Source organism: Helianthus annuus, chromosome 3 (assembly GCF_002127325.2).
Source record: "Helianthus annuus cultivar XRQ/B chromosome 3, HanXRQr2.0-SUNRISE, whole genome shotgun sequence".
NCBI classification, from domain to species: Eukaryota; Viridiplantae; Streptophyta; class Magnoliopsida; order Asterales; family Asteraceae; genus Helianthus; species Helianthus annuus.
Window position 1 is genome coordinate 32,219,023 of NC_035435.2, and position 13,943 is coordinate 32,232,965.

Here is a 13,943-nt window from a genome sequence, read left to right on the forward strand (position 1 = left end):
CTTAACTTGGTGGAATGCCCAGGTGCAAATGTTGGGCATCGAAATGACTAATGCAACTACTTGGGATGATTTCAAGGAGTTGATGTGAGAGGAGTACTGTCCTCGTGATGAGATTCAGAAGCTTGAGAACGAGTACTACAATTTGAAGATGGAAGGGTCTGAAATTGAAGCGTATACGAAAAGGTCACATGAGCTCGCGAATATGTGTCCTAACTTATCTCGACCACCACCGCGCAGGATCGAATTGTACATCAAGGGGTTAGCACCGTCGGTCAAGAGTTTGGTCACTGCTGCAAATCTTGACAACCTGCCTCGAATCATACGTCTAGCCCACAAGATCACTGATCAGGAGGTGGAGCGTGGCTCGCTGCCACCACGTGTTTCTGCTATGACTGCTACCACTGCTACAGCTACTACTCCTGCTACTGACAGCAAGCGCAAATGGAATGATGTGGACAAGGCGTCCAATTCGATACAGTCACAGAAGAAATAAGACACTGGTAGCAATCGCAGTTTCAGTTAGTCATCTTCTGTTAATCAGAACCAGAGCAGCCATTCGAATCAGGGTTCTTACGCGGGGAAGCAGCCAAAGTGTAACAAGTGCAACTTTCATCATCGTGGGCCATGCACACGAGTCTGTCACAGGTGCAGCAAAGTGGGTCATATGGCTAGAGATTGTAGGGCTCCACTCCCGAGACAGCAACAGCAGCAACCCCCATAGCAACAACAGCCACAACAGCAGGATAGGCAGGAACCTCAGCAGAATCAGGGTAATCGCAAGGGTCGTTTTTAGTGTGGGGACGAGGGTCATTTCAGGCGGGATTGCCCTCAGTTGAATCAGAATGCGGGTAATAATAATAACAATAACACTGGGAATTAACAACAATGGGAACAATGGTGGGAACAGTGCACGTGGGAGAGTGTTCACTATTGGTGCTGGGGAGGCTAGGAATGACGACAACGTGGTGACCAGTACGTTTTCAGTAAACAATCTATTTGCTTCGGTAATATTCGACTCTGGTGCAGACTGGGGTTATTTGTCTTTGGGGTTCAGTCGTCAGTTAGGGTTGACTCCTACACCTCTTGTACACAAACATGTAGTAGAACTAGCTGATTGTAAATCGATTGAAGCTTCACATGTCCTTGTTGGGTGTAAACTCGATCTTATGGGTCAAATATTCGTCATTGACCTACTCCCAGTTACTCTTGGAAGTTTTGATATGGTCGTTGGCATGGATTGGTTGTCTAAGCATCAGGCGGAAATTCTTTGTAAAGAGAAAATTGTGTGTATTCCTCTCCCTAATGGAGAATCTTTGTCGGTTCAAGGTCATCGTAGTGGTGCAATGGTTGGTATTATCTCAGTTACGAAGGCTCAGAAGTGTCTGCATAAGGGCTACCATGCTATTTTAGCTCTTGTTACTGATTCTCAACCTGAAGAAAGGAAGATCGAAGACCTTCCAGTGGTTCGTGAATTTACTGATGTGTTTCATGAGGAGCTTCCTGGTCTACCTCCACATCATCAGGTGGAATTTCAGATTGACCTCACGCCAGGAGCAGCCCCGATTGCTCGTGATGCTTACCGTCTCGCACCAGGAGAGTTACAGGAGTTGTCAAATCAACTCCAAGAGCTATTGGATAGAGGTTTTATCCGACCCAGTTCTTCGCCTTGGGGAGCCCCAGTTCTGTTTGTGAAGAAGAAAGACGGGTCCTTTCGAATGTGTATAGATTACCATGAACTCAACAAGGTGACCGTCAAGAATTGTTATCCTTTACCACGTATCGACGATCTGTTTGACCAGTTGCAAGGGTCAAGTTTTTACTATAAGATCGACTTAAGATCGGGCTATCATCAGGTGCGAGTCCGAGAGGAGGATGTTCCCAGAACGGCTTTTCGAACGCGGTATGGCCACTATGAGTTTCTGGTTATGCCATTTGGGTTGACTAATGCACCAGCGGTTTTTATGGATCTCATGAACCACGTGTCCAAATCGTATCTCGACGATTTTGTTATTGTGTTCATCGACGACATCTTGATCTACTCCAAGAGCAAGGAAGACCACGAGCGACATTTACGTCTTATCTTGGAGCTCCTGCGGAAGGAGCAACTATACGCGAAGTTCTCTAAGTGTGATTTCTGGATTCGGGAAGTACACTTTCTTGGCCATATTGTTAACGAAATGGGGATACACGTGGATCCTACCAAGATCGATTCTATTAGAAATTGGGCGGCACCGAAGAATCCTTCGGAGGTGCGACAGTTTCTTGGTCTTGCTGGGTACTATCGCCGGTTTATTAAGGATTTCTCCAAGATCGCTCAACCTCTCACCTCATTAACACAGAAGAGTGTTGTTTACTCTTGGGGAACGAAGCAAGAAGACGAGTTCCAACTCTTGAAACAGAAACTCTGCAGCGCACCGATCTTGTCTCTACCTGAAGGTACCGAGGATTTCGTGGTTTATTGTGATGCTTCTATTCAAGTTCTTGGTTGTGTGCTAATGCAACGCGAGAAGGTAATAGCTTACGCTTCTCGGCAGCTGAAGGTTCATGAGAAGAACTACACGACTCACGACTTGGAGTTAAGGGCTGTGATTTTCGCGTTGAAGATTTGGAGGCAGTATCTGTACGGTACCAAATGCACTATCTACACCGATCATAGGAGCCTCCAGCATATCTTCGACCAGAAGGAGTTGAATATACGACAGCGTCGTTGGATAGAACTTTTGAACGATTACGAATGTGCCATCAAGTATTACCCAGGCAAAGCTAATGTCGTAGCTGATGCCCTTAGTCGAAAGGAGACGAAGCCTAAGTGTGTTCGCGCTCTGCAGCTCACTGTCCACTCTAACTTACCTGATCAGATTCGTTCCGCTCAGACCGAGGCATTGAAAGAAGAAAACATCAAGGCTGAATACTTGCGGGGCATGGAAAAACGACTTGTGGAGAGATCTGACGGCATTCATTATTTTATGGAACGGATATGGGTTCCTTTGTATGGTGATCTTAGAGAGCTTGTGATGGACGAAGAGCACAAGTCTCGGTATTCAATTCACCCGGGTTCAGATAAAATGTATCAGGATCTCAAAGTTATGTATTGGTGGCCGAAGATGAAAGCTCACATAGCGACATATGTGAGTAAGTGTTTGACTTGTGCTAAAGTCAAAGTAGATTACCAGAAACCCTCAGGCCTACTTCAGCAACCGGAAATACCCATGTGGAAATGGGAGCAGATCGCTATGGATTTCATCACAGGTTTGCCGAGAACTCAAAGCGGAAACGATACCATCTGGGTGATCGTTGACCGTCTCACGAAGTCAGCACATTTTCTAGCAATCAAGGAAACAGATAAGTTCTCACAGCTTGCAGTGGTCAATCTTAAAGAAGTGGTTTCCAGGCACGGGGTGCCAACCTCCATCATCTCAGATCGAGATCCACGTTTCATATTCGATTTATGGCAGTCGATGCATAAGTCATTCGGTTCACGTCTCTATATGAGTACTGCTTATCACCCACAGACGGATGGTCAGAGCGAGCGAACCATCCAGACACTTGAAGGCATGTTGCGTGCATGTGTGATCGATTTTGGTTAAGGCTGGGACAAACATTTGCCGTTGATAGAGTTTTCTTACAACAACAGCTACCATACCAGCATTCAGGCAGCTCCATTTGAAGCATTGTATGGGCGAAAATGTCGTTCTCCTCTCTGTTGAGCTGAGGTGGGCGACAACCAGATCACGGGTCCTGAACTTGTACTTGAAACTTCAGAAAAGATTGTCCAGATCAGAAACCGTATGGCGGCAGCGCGTGACCATCAGAAAAGCTACGTTGACAAGTGTAGGAAACTGTTGGACTTCGCTGTAGGCGTTCGTGTTATGTTGAAAGTTTCGCCGTGGAAGGGTGTAGTACGCTTTGGGAAGCGCGGCAAGCTTAATCCGCGTTACATTGGGCCATTCAAAATTCTGGAGCGAATCGGTAAAGTGGCTTCCAAGCTCGAGTTACCTGCTGAGTTGGGTAATGTTCATGATGTCTTCCATGTTTCGCAACTGAAGAAATGTTTGTCCAATGAAACACTGGTGGTGCCGTTTCAAGAGCTCAGAATTGACGACAAGTTGCAATTTGTCGAAGAACCTATCGAAATCATGGATCGGGAAGTCAAGGTGCGTAAATATAGTCGAATCCCGATCGTGAGGGTTCGTTGGAACTCAAGACGTGGACTGGAGTTCACGTGGGAGCGCGAGGATCAGATGAAGCAAAAATATCCTCAACTATTTCCTGTAGACCAACCTAATTCTGATATCACTGGTGAATTTCGGGGCGAAATTACACTTCAAGTTGGGGATGATGTGGCACCTGAGGAAAATCTGCAGCAATCTTGATTTGTCACTTCACTTCTCTGTGCTTACTTATCAAATTTTGGGACGAAATTCCTGGGGATGATGTGACAACCCAAACTTTCAAGCTTAGTGTGGTTTAGTCTAATGATTCTAACCTTTCATAATCCTCTCATTCCACGTTTTTACTATATTAAATATTTTGTTAAATGTTTTGCTATGATAAAATTGTGAAGTGTAAACGTGGTTGTCTGAGTGTGTAGTTGGGCCACACATGTAATTGGGCCGCAACACACGAGATTGGGCCGCAACACATGAATTAGGCCACACGCACACACTTGAAACATATATCTTACTTCTAATCCACATCGGCCCACATGAGTAGTTAAGCCTGAAGTACCTGGGCCCAAACCCCCTAAGGGTTACGCATTATATGTATAATTGGGGGTACGTAGGCATGGTTCTGGAAAACAATAACAACCCTAGTATTCCCTATTTGGATCGACGGCATATACCCCCCACTCTCGAAGTTTTCTTTTCTGCGAGACTTATCTCTCCCATGATTGCTAAACTCAATTCTTCGGTTAGTGCACTCATCACTAATTTAATTAACATTCTGTGATTTATGTGTTTTAATATTATGGTTAGAATATATGAGAACTAGCAAATGATTTAGGGTTATGTGAATATTTTGTGGAAACAAACTGTTATAACTGTTATGATTGATAAAGTGCACATGATTGTTCATGCATGACCATCGATAATCTAGTGATTATACACGTACGGTTTTGAGTGGAGGATTAGACTTAAAGTTGTTATTGTTGAGGGAATGCATGGAACTAGGGCTAATATTAAATATAACAAATAAGTATGAGTTACATTATTGAATAATTAAGTATGAGTTACATGATTGGTTGATCAATTTTTTGATACATGTGGCTGCCATATTCACTAGTTGAAATCTATTAAAATTACAGTAAGGTTTTGGGCCACACATGGGTAACAGGGCTGCATGAATAAAAGGCCCGTCATGTACATTGGGCTGCCGCATAAGTAGTTGGGCTGGGCTCAGGCACGAGCAGCCTAGAAATTCACAGCTCTGTCGGGCCGTTTTATTATGGGCCCGCTCACATTGAGGGCTGGGTAAAACAGTTGGGCTGCACTACGACGGGCCACGCAACTCTGGGCCGCACACTAAGTCTTGCGTCGCATAATTCGTTGGGCTTAGTGCAACTAGGCCACTTTCACACATATAAGCACTTTATGTTGGGTCGAGTTGCGTACAGGACTGTTTATGAAATCGCACACTTGTAGTAAAAATTATGTGGTGTGCTAAGCTGTTTACTTGAACATGGATACGTGATGGGATCCCGTATGTAGCTTGAATGAAATTGTATGCGTGATGTGATGTGTATACTACCTGTGTCACATGAATAGGAAATGTATGACTTGGTGTAAACGAAACTGATTGATTTTGGTAACCACATTAGGGACTAATTGACCAACTTGGAACACGTGCCTTAAACTTACCGAGCAAAACTAAGGTGAGTTCACTTCTCTTGAGCATGTGTTCCGATGGGTAGGACAATCATTGGGTATTCCTGAGAGGAATAGTCTTTTGGGTAAAAACTGGAATGTTAGATAATACACTCATTTCCTATCATTTTAAGTCCCATCTTATACCGAATACTTACCTGAGAGGTAACGGGGTATTAGTTGATACTGCTATTAGGCTTGGCAACCTTACACCGTACCTGAGAGGACGGGCGTGAACTAATGACCTTAAATCATGACCATTGCTTAGATAGCGGGCAGTGGGGACGGGCAAAACAATCTGGTAGCCATCTTGTACAGTACTCGAGTTATTATCAACATTATTATCAATGAACTGATATAAACACTTGGTAACTAACGTTTTCGTAAAACTATGAACTCACCAGCGTTGTCTGACATACGTGTTGCATGCTCGCAGGTCGTTAGATTTCTTGGATTTGGAACTTGCTGTCTGAAGTGGCTGGAGTGGTCATGGGTCGAACTGAGTGTATACATATGATGGGATTATTGATATCACACATTTGCATTGAAACATTTAAACTATGGTTTACTTATTGCTTCCGCTGAACTTGTTGGATTTTATTAAACTTATTGTTGGTACATTTCATTTATAGTTGGCAAATTCATTTGAAAACTTGTTATGAGTTCAACTTGATTAGTGGCTCGTTCTTGGTACGTCACACGCCTTGCAGGGTTTCCGTAGGTGGTAATTTGGGGGTGTGACATACTACTCAACGAAAATGATATTCCCACCCTACAAGGTGTTAAGCCTTGGCTTGGAAGGTGTTTCGCGATGAAGGATCTTGAAAAAGCGGCAATCCCTAATGTATGTTACCTACAAAACCTTAATCTTTATTTGTTTATAGCCTAATTACAATTAGGCTAATTAGATTTAAGTCCCTAGAGTTTGCTATAATATAAATGTATTTGCCAATATAATAACTATATTTTGTCCAAACAAAGTGTCTTTAATTAACTGAAACATGAAAAATTATCATATCTTGAATTTTCACACGCCAATTCTTCACTCAATCTTCTCGTGTCGATATACGTGTCGGTGACTAAACATAGAATTTTGGAAATAAGACACTTTTGGTGTAAACCATAACGGGTCAAACGAGTAAAATGGCAAATAACCACATATTGGTTATAAAATATTGAATTCTGAATTAAAACCTTATGGTATAAACCATAACGGGTCAAACAAATGAAATGGTAAGTAAATCGCGTATTAATGACTAAGCAAGGAATTTTTGAAAATAAGACCCTCTGGTTCAAAATAAGTCCTTCTGGCGCGAACCAAATGGATAGAACAAGTCAAAATGAATTTTGGTTGTATACTAAGGAAATTTTAAAAATAAGACCTCCTGGCGGGAACAAAAACGGGTCGAACGAGAAAATGATTTTTTGGTGGTAACTAGTGAAATTTAAAAATAGGACCCTATGGTGTAAACCATAACGAGTCAAATGAATCTGACGGTATGTATGCACCCTTTTGGCAATAAACAATATATGGTGGTTGAATCACTAAAAGGGTAAGCTATGAACATGTCAAATGGACAAACAGGTCAAATGATGATGTTATCACCATTTGAGTATGATATTTAATGCGTTGTTTGTTAAGTCTCATGCTTTCAGGTAAGCATAATGTATGGGCATTCAATGCCAAGAATTAGAAAGTAAGAATCGCAAGGTATCGATGATGGGTCAATGCTTTCACTCACGCCAGGTATGTATGTGTAATGACTCAAACTCTTGATGAGGGATTATGGTCCGAATAGAGTTGGTGGAGTCAGGGGTGGACATTAGACCACCTCAAGTGAGGTATATCTAGTATTTGGGTAAAACGACCATTAGAACCGAGGACATGTCCTTAACGCAAAAATAAGACGAATTGAGTTTTAAATCACTAAAAAATTGGAAATTTTTGTGTTCTTAGGGACATAATAAATCTAGGTGGGATAATGAGTTAAAAGTGCCTGCTAGTTTTAATCTAAACTCTAAAAGTTCTGCGGTTGTAAAAATGGCTAGACTAAAACGCCCCCGGATGATGAACTGGGCAAACTACCCCTAAATGTAGATAAAAAATGAGTCTTATAATTGGGTTGATCCTTCCGATAACATAAAAGTGGAAGGCGTAAACTTTTTGGCTTAATGCCTCCTAATGGGTCGTTTTAGGTAAAACGCTAAACCGAACAAAAGAATTGTGAATTTAAGAAACTTGGTCTAAATTGTGGATATCGGGTTTAAGGCTTGAATGGAAAAGTTAGCGAAGTGCACATTTCAGCAAACTAGTGCACACTTCAGCTAAGTAGTGCACATCTCAGCAAAGTACATAGTTCAACAAAGTAGTGCACATTTTAGCAAAGTAGTGCACACTTATGCAAAGTAGTGCACATCTCAGCAAAGTAGCGCACACTTCAGCAAAGTAGTGCACATCTCAGTGAAGTTCACATATTAGTTGTCGCAACACACGACGCCTTAAGGCATTTCCGTCGCGATACGCGACAGAACCCCAGTTGATTATAATAGTTCCGTTGTCATTTTTTTGATCCGTTATCACAAAAGAAATATAAACACTAATCGTTTTTTTGTGTTTATGACAGGTTTATAAAAGGACTGGTACCAGACGGATAATCAAGTACGCGAAGAACTGAACACTATTAAACCATTTTCTCTTTGTAGACGATTCATGGGAAAGTTGAAGCATGATCATGCAAATCGAAGTATTCGAACATAAAAGCTTGACTATTGTAAAATGTAATTCAAGTGTAATAATTTTTTATGTCGTTCATCTGGGTTATCGGTTAATCCAGACGTATAAGTTCTATGTTTTTCTAAAAAAAAAATATGGGACCTAATTGTCCGCATTTTTTAAAGTATTATATAAAACGGGTTAGAGCCTTACAATACCGATGTTTGTTTTCGGTCATGTAAAATATGTGTTTATTTCTATACCATGTGCATGTACCATAGCGGTACTATAACGATCTGATACTGATCTAATACATGTGATAACGCACCATCACTGCGTAGAAACTAATAACTTGGAATGCTAAAAAATAAATAAACATAGATGAGAATTAAGAATCTCTATAAGAAGTTAACACTAAAAAATCAAACAAAATAATCAAAAAATAAAAATGCTTAGAGTCCCATTTAATGCAATTTGCTTGCAATTCTTTCACGTGAGCTAAGGGTTTTATCACAGTGAGTTTTTGGGTGATGGGTTCTCCCTGAATGGTGGGCGGGCCTAGACACTATCGTTGTTTGTGTACGTATGGCATGGATGACCTTTCGATGATGGGTTTACCCGGGTAACAATACTTAAATAATACTCGTTGGTCGTTAAAAAAATACTTAAAACTTATAGGTTACTATATATTACTAGAAGTAACAAACAAATACTTAAAAATTTTGATTTACTATTCCTCACAAGTTTTAATTAATAATTAACTAGGTTGTTTGCCCGCGCGTTGCAGCGATACGTTACCGCGAGCATTCAATCGGTATTGGTTCGGTTTGTTAAGGTATGGGTCTGATACATGCACTCGATATAGAAATCAACATGCGTTTAATATTGATCAGAAAACGATAAAAACAAACACTGTTAAACCGACGTTGTTCAAACGGTTCAGATTATCACATCGCGGTACTGGTACTAATATTCTAATATCCTTGCAAACAGAGTAGTATAAATGAAAATTCATCGAAACCGTAAATCATAAAAATGAATATATAGGTACCAATACCGATGTTGTTCGGTACAGTATGATAGCGATATGGTGTAAATTTATCCGAAGATATAAACAAATAAATACCGGTGCCGATTTCGATGTTGTTCGGTCAGTTTTGGGTCGGTTCACTATGGTAGCGGCATGTTATCTGTTATCAAACAGAAAACCATAAAAATGAATATAGGTATATGTACTGATGTTGTTCGGTAAGGTATGGTAGCGATCTTGTGTTAGTTTATCGAAAGCCAAGACAATAAAATAAATGCCGACAATGTTACAAATGTTGTTCGGCCGTTTTTAGTTCGGTTTGGTACAATAGAAACTCAATATATGTTATCAATAAAATTTACATCTTAGTTGGGTTTGGCACGATAGAAGCACAGTATCCGTTTTCAATAAAATCTACATCACAATGTTGCAAAAAAATGCAAGAAGCTAAATTAAATGAAAGAATAAATATTACTAAAAAAGTAAATAAATACTTAAAAATAATAAATTACAATCATCGGTTCCGGTTTGGTTTAGTACGATAACGACATGGTATTCATATGTAATGTTGTAATGTTTAAAAAACATAGTGACGGAGTTAGATTTTTTAATATTAAAGTACAAATTATTCGAAAAAAAACGCAAACTAAATGATAAAGTATTGTAAAAAAAGTTAAAAATAAATGTTATATACATTTTTAAAAACTCAAAATAGATCAAATATTTAAAATCAAAATAGACCAAATATTAAAAATGAAAATAGATCAACTTAAATAAACAAATTGAAAATCAGAACTAAACATTGTTAATGAGCTTTTAGAATTCATATGTATAAAATAATAATAATAATTAATAATTAATAATAAAATTATAATCATTATAATATAATAATTAACAATAATAATATTAATAATGTTGGTAGTATTAATCATACTTTTAAGTATATCGTTTTACATAAAATATTTGATAGAGTAATTTAAAAATGAGTAAATTACGTTTTAGGCCCCTTTGGTTATATCACTTTTACTATATTAGCCCAAAATAAGATTTTTTAACATAGGTGTCCCTATGATCTCTATAACTAACTATTTTGGTCCCTATGGTCACTTTTACTAACTATTTGAAGGGGGGGGGGGAGAAATTAGCATAATAAGTATCATGTGCCAGTCATGTGACTAATAATTAACCAGAGTTTAGGGTTTGGTTAGACTCAGAGGCCAAAATAGTTATACAGACCATGGGGACACATATGTTAAAAAATCTTATTTTGAACTAATATAATAAAAATGATATAACTACAGGAGTCAAAAACTTAATTTACTCTTTAAAAAATAAGTAAAGAATGTAAAAGTTTAGTGATAATAAGTGGTATAAAAAATGACTGCGTAAAAATAACGTTCTTTAAAAGTCAAGTCACATATTTTATCCACTTATGGTGTCTATTTTATTTTTAACACCGCAAATTTCAATCAAGATCATTCGCATTGAAACCTCAATATTAATAGAATTTATATAATATATCGGAAGAAATCTATCTATCTATACTTTCTATAAAAAAGAAATCCAAGTGACATAAGAAAAGTTGGTGTGTTAGCTAGAGAGCATGTCCAACAAGGCTTTTCTTATGTCATCTGCGATGAGGTGGCAGCGATAGAGGAAGCATAGTGACATCATAATTTCAAAGATCTGCCATCCAAACCACTGCCCCAACTTTTAATTTCAAAGGTCTGAGCCACATTCAATTATGAAACCGCTGATGTTCATTGAAATTTCAAACGACTGATGCTCATTAAAATGGGAGGGTAATTTGAAATTTAAAACTTCATAGGGATATGTAATTTGCATTTAATGTCATTAGACCTTCAGTTCTTCTCTCTCTCAAATATAAATTCAAACCCAAATCCAAAGTCGATCATAATTTCAAAAACCCATTTCAATCTCTCTGTCTACTCTCTCTCAACTCTCTATTTCTAAAACTGTAGATACAGAGAAGAGGATGAAGACGAGAGAGCCGTTGCATTTATCATCGATTTGAATGGTAGTTTAAAAATAGATATATTTTGATATTTTTTGATTTTTTCTTTTTATCACAAATGAAGGTTTGTATGCTAAATGTTCTTCAGGTAGATCTTGCTGGATTTGTTATTTGATGTTGAAGTCCTGAGTTCGTTTGCCAAGCTTCCGAATGTGATGAAGGTTATAAAATGGATCTCAACTTTATTGATGAAGAGGTGATGTCTGTGTGTGTTCAAAATAAATAATGATTCTATGAAATTTGATTGATATTTGTAGCTTTTGATTATGATATTTTTTTATTTTTTCTTTTTATCATGAACTGATACTTTGTATGCTAAATGTTCTTCAGGTAGATCTTGCTGGATTTGTTATTTGGTGTTGACGTCTTGAGTTCGTTGGCCAAGCTTCCGAATGTGATCAAGGTTATAAAATGGATCTCAACTTTATTGATGAAGAGGTGATGTCTGTGTGTTTAAAATAAATCATGATTCTATGAAATTTGATTGATATGTTTGTAGGTTTTGATTATGATAACAGTTTGATTTTTTTCTTTTTATCATGAACTGAAAGTTTGGATGCTAAATGTTCTTCAGGTAGATCTTGGTGGATTTGTTATTTGGTGTTGAAGTCCTGAGTTCGTTGGCCAAGCTTCCGAATGTGATCAAGGTTATAAAATGATTTTATGAAATTTGTTTGATATGTTTGTAGCTTTTGATTTTTCTTTGATTTGTATAGATTGTTTATTGTTTATTCAGATGCTTGTATTGGTGTATGAATGTTGTTAAAGAGGAAGCACTTATGTACCTAAGGCCTGATCAACCAAAGGAAAACCACTGCTCAGTAACAGCGCTGCTCTTAAACATTCAATTATGAAACCGCAAATGTTCATTGAAATTTCAAACGACTGATGCTTATTAAAATGGGAGGGTAATTTGAAATTTCAAACGAATTGAAGCGGTGGTTCTTGTGTAATAGTGTTTAGTGTATCGGTGTTTAGATTTTGTTACAGCTTCGGTGATGGTTGTCAGATTTGTTAAAATGTAATTGCTATAGTTTGAATATTATTGTTATTATATTATCATCTGTTGATCGTGGTCTGTTAAAGCACTGCTTTTAAACATTCTCTGTTGAACGGCATCATCTGTTACTCCATAGGAGAGGTTATCTTTGGCAGACCTTTTCTTGAAGCGGAGCAGTATTTATCAGCAGATGTTCATCATGAGGCGTGTGTAAACAGATGTTTGAAATCCTCTATTGAAGTGTATCACTGTTAAGTCACAGCAGATGTTAGCAATTTATATTGTGGAATGATCAGCAGATGTTATGTTTTGTAGACCTTTGTTTCAACAGCGGATGTTAGCCATATGATACTTTTGTATTAGCAGAGGTTGTTTTATCAGCAGAGATTATTTGCTGTAACAGTCTTTGTGTTTATTAGCAGAGGTTGTTTTATCAGCAGAGGTTATTTGCTATAACAGTGTTTGTGTTTATTAGCAGAGGTTGTGTTTATTAGCAGAGGTCATTTGCTATAACAGTCCTTGTGTTTATCAGCAGATGTTGTTTGTAACAACAGACTTTGCTTGAACAGATTTTCTGTTTGACAGAGCTTTTGGTTTGTCAGATTTTATCTAAATATAGGTTGAGTGTATAAATTTACAGAGTATAATTCAATATATAATTTATCATGAAGAGTCAATTAAAATATATGGAGAATGTACAACAAAGGTTTAAGTTAATATAAATAATAAGATAGGAATACATGATTATAGTTTAAATATTCGGAAGATCTAAGTTTTCAAAATACAGAACTTTGATACATCACCATCCTATAATTTATCTCAAATGATATAATACCAACAACCACAACTATCTGTAGACTTTCTTTAAGATCAGCTTGGCTTTTTCTTCAGAGTAGACAAATTTCCATCTCATATTTCTGTAGATACTATTGGGCTTAGTGAACTTCTTGGTGAATTGACAAGCCGCGTATCTAAATCCCTTGCCATGCTTCTCCCGTCGAAAGTCAACTACAGTGTCAACTCCATTCAGATTTTCAACTGTCATCTTCAATGTTCTATGAATCCTTGATAAAGAAACTACTTTCACATTCAGAAGCTTAAAAATAAATATAAAATACCAATAATTAATAAGAAATACATAATGTATTTAAGTAAAGTAACAAAAATTACAGCTTAATTGTAACAAACATTTAACATCCTTTGAATGAGGAATAATATATTAACAGAATAAACTTACAAAATGTTTGATGCAGTACCATACGATTTGTAAGGGGTATTCATCAGTATCAGCTTCATAATCT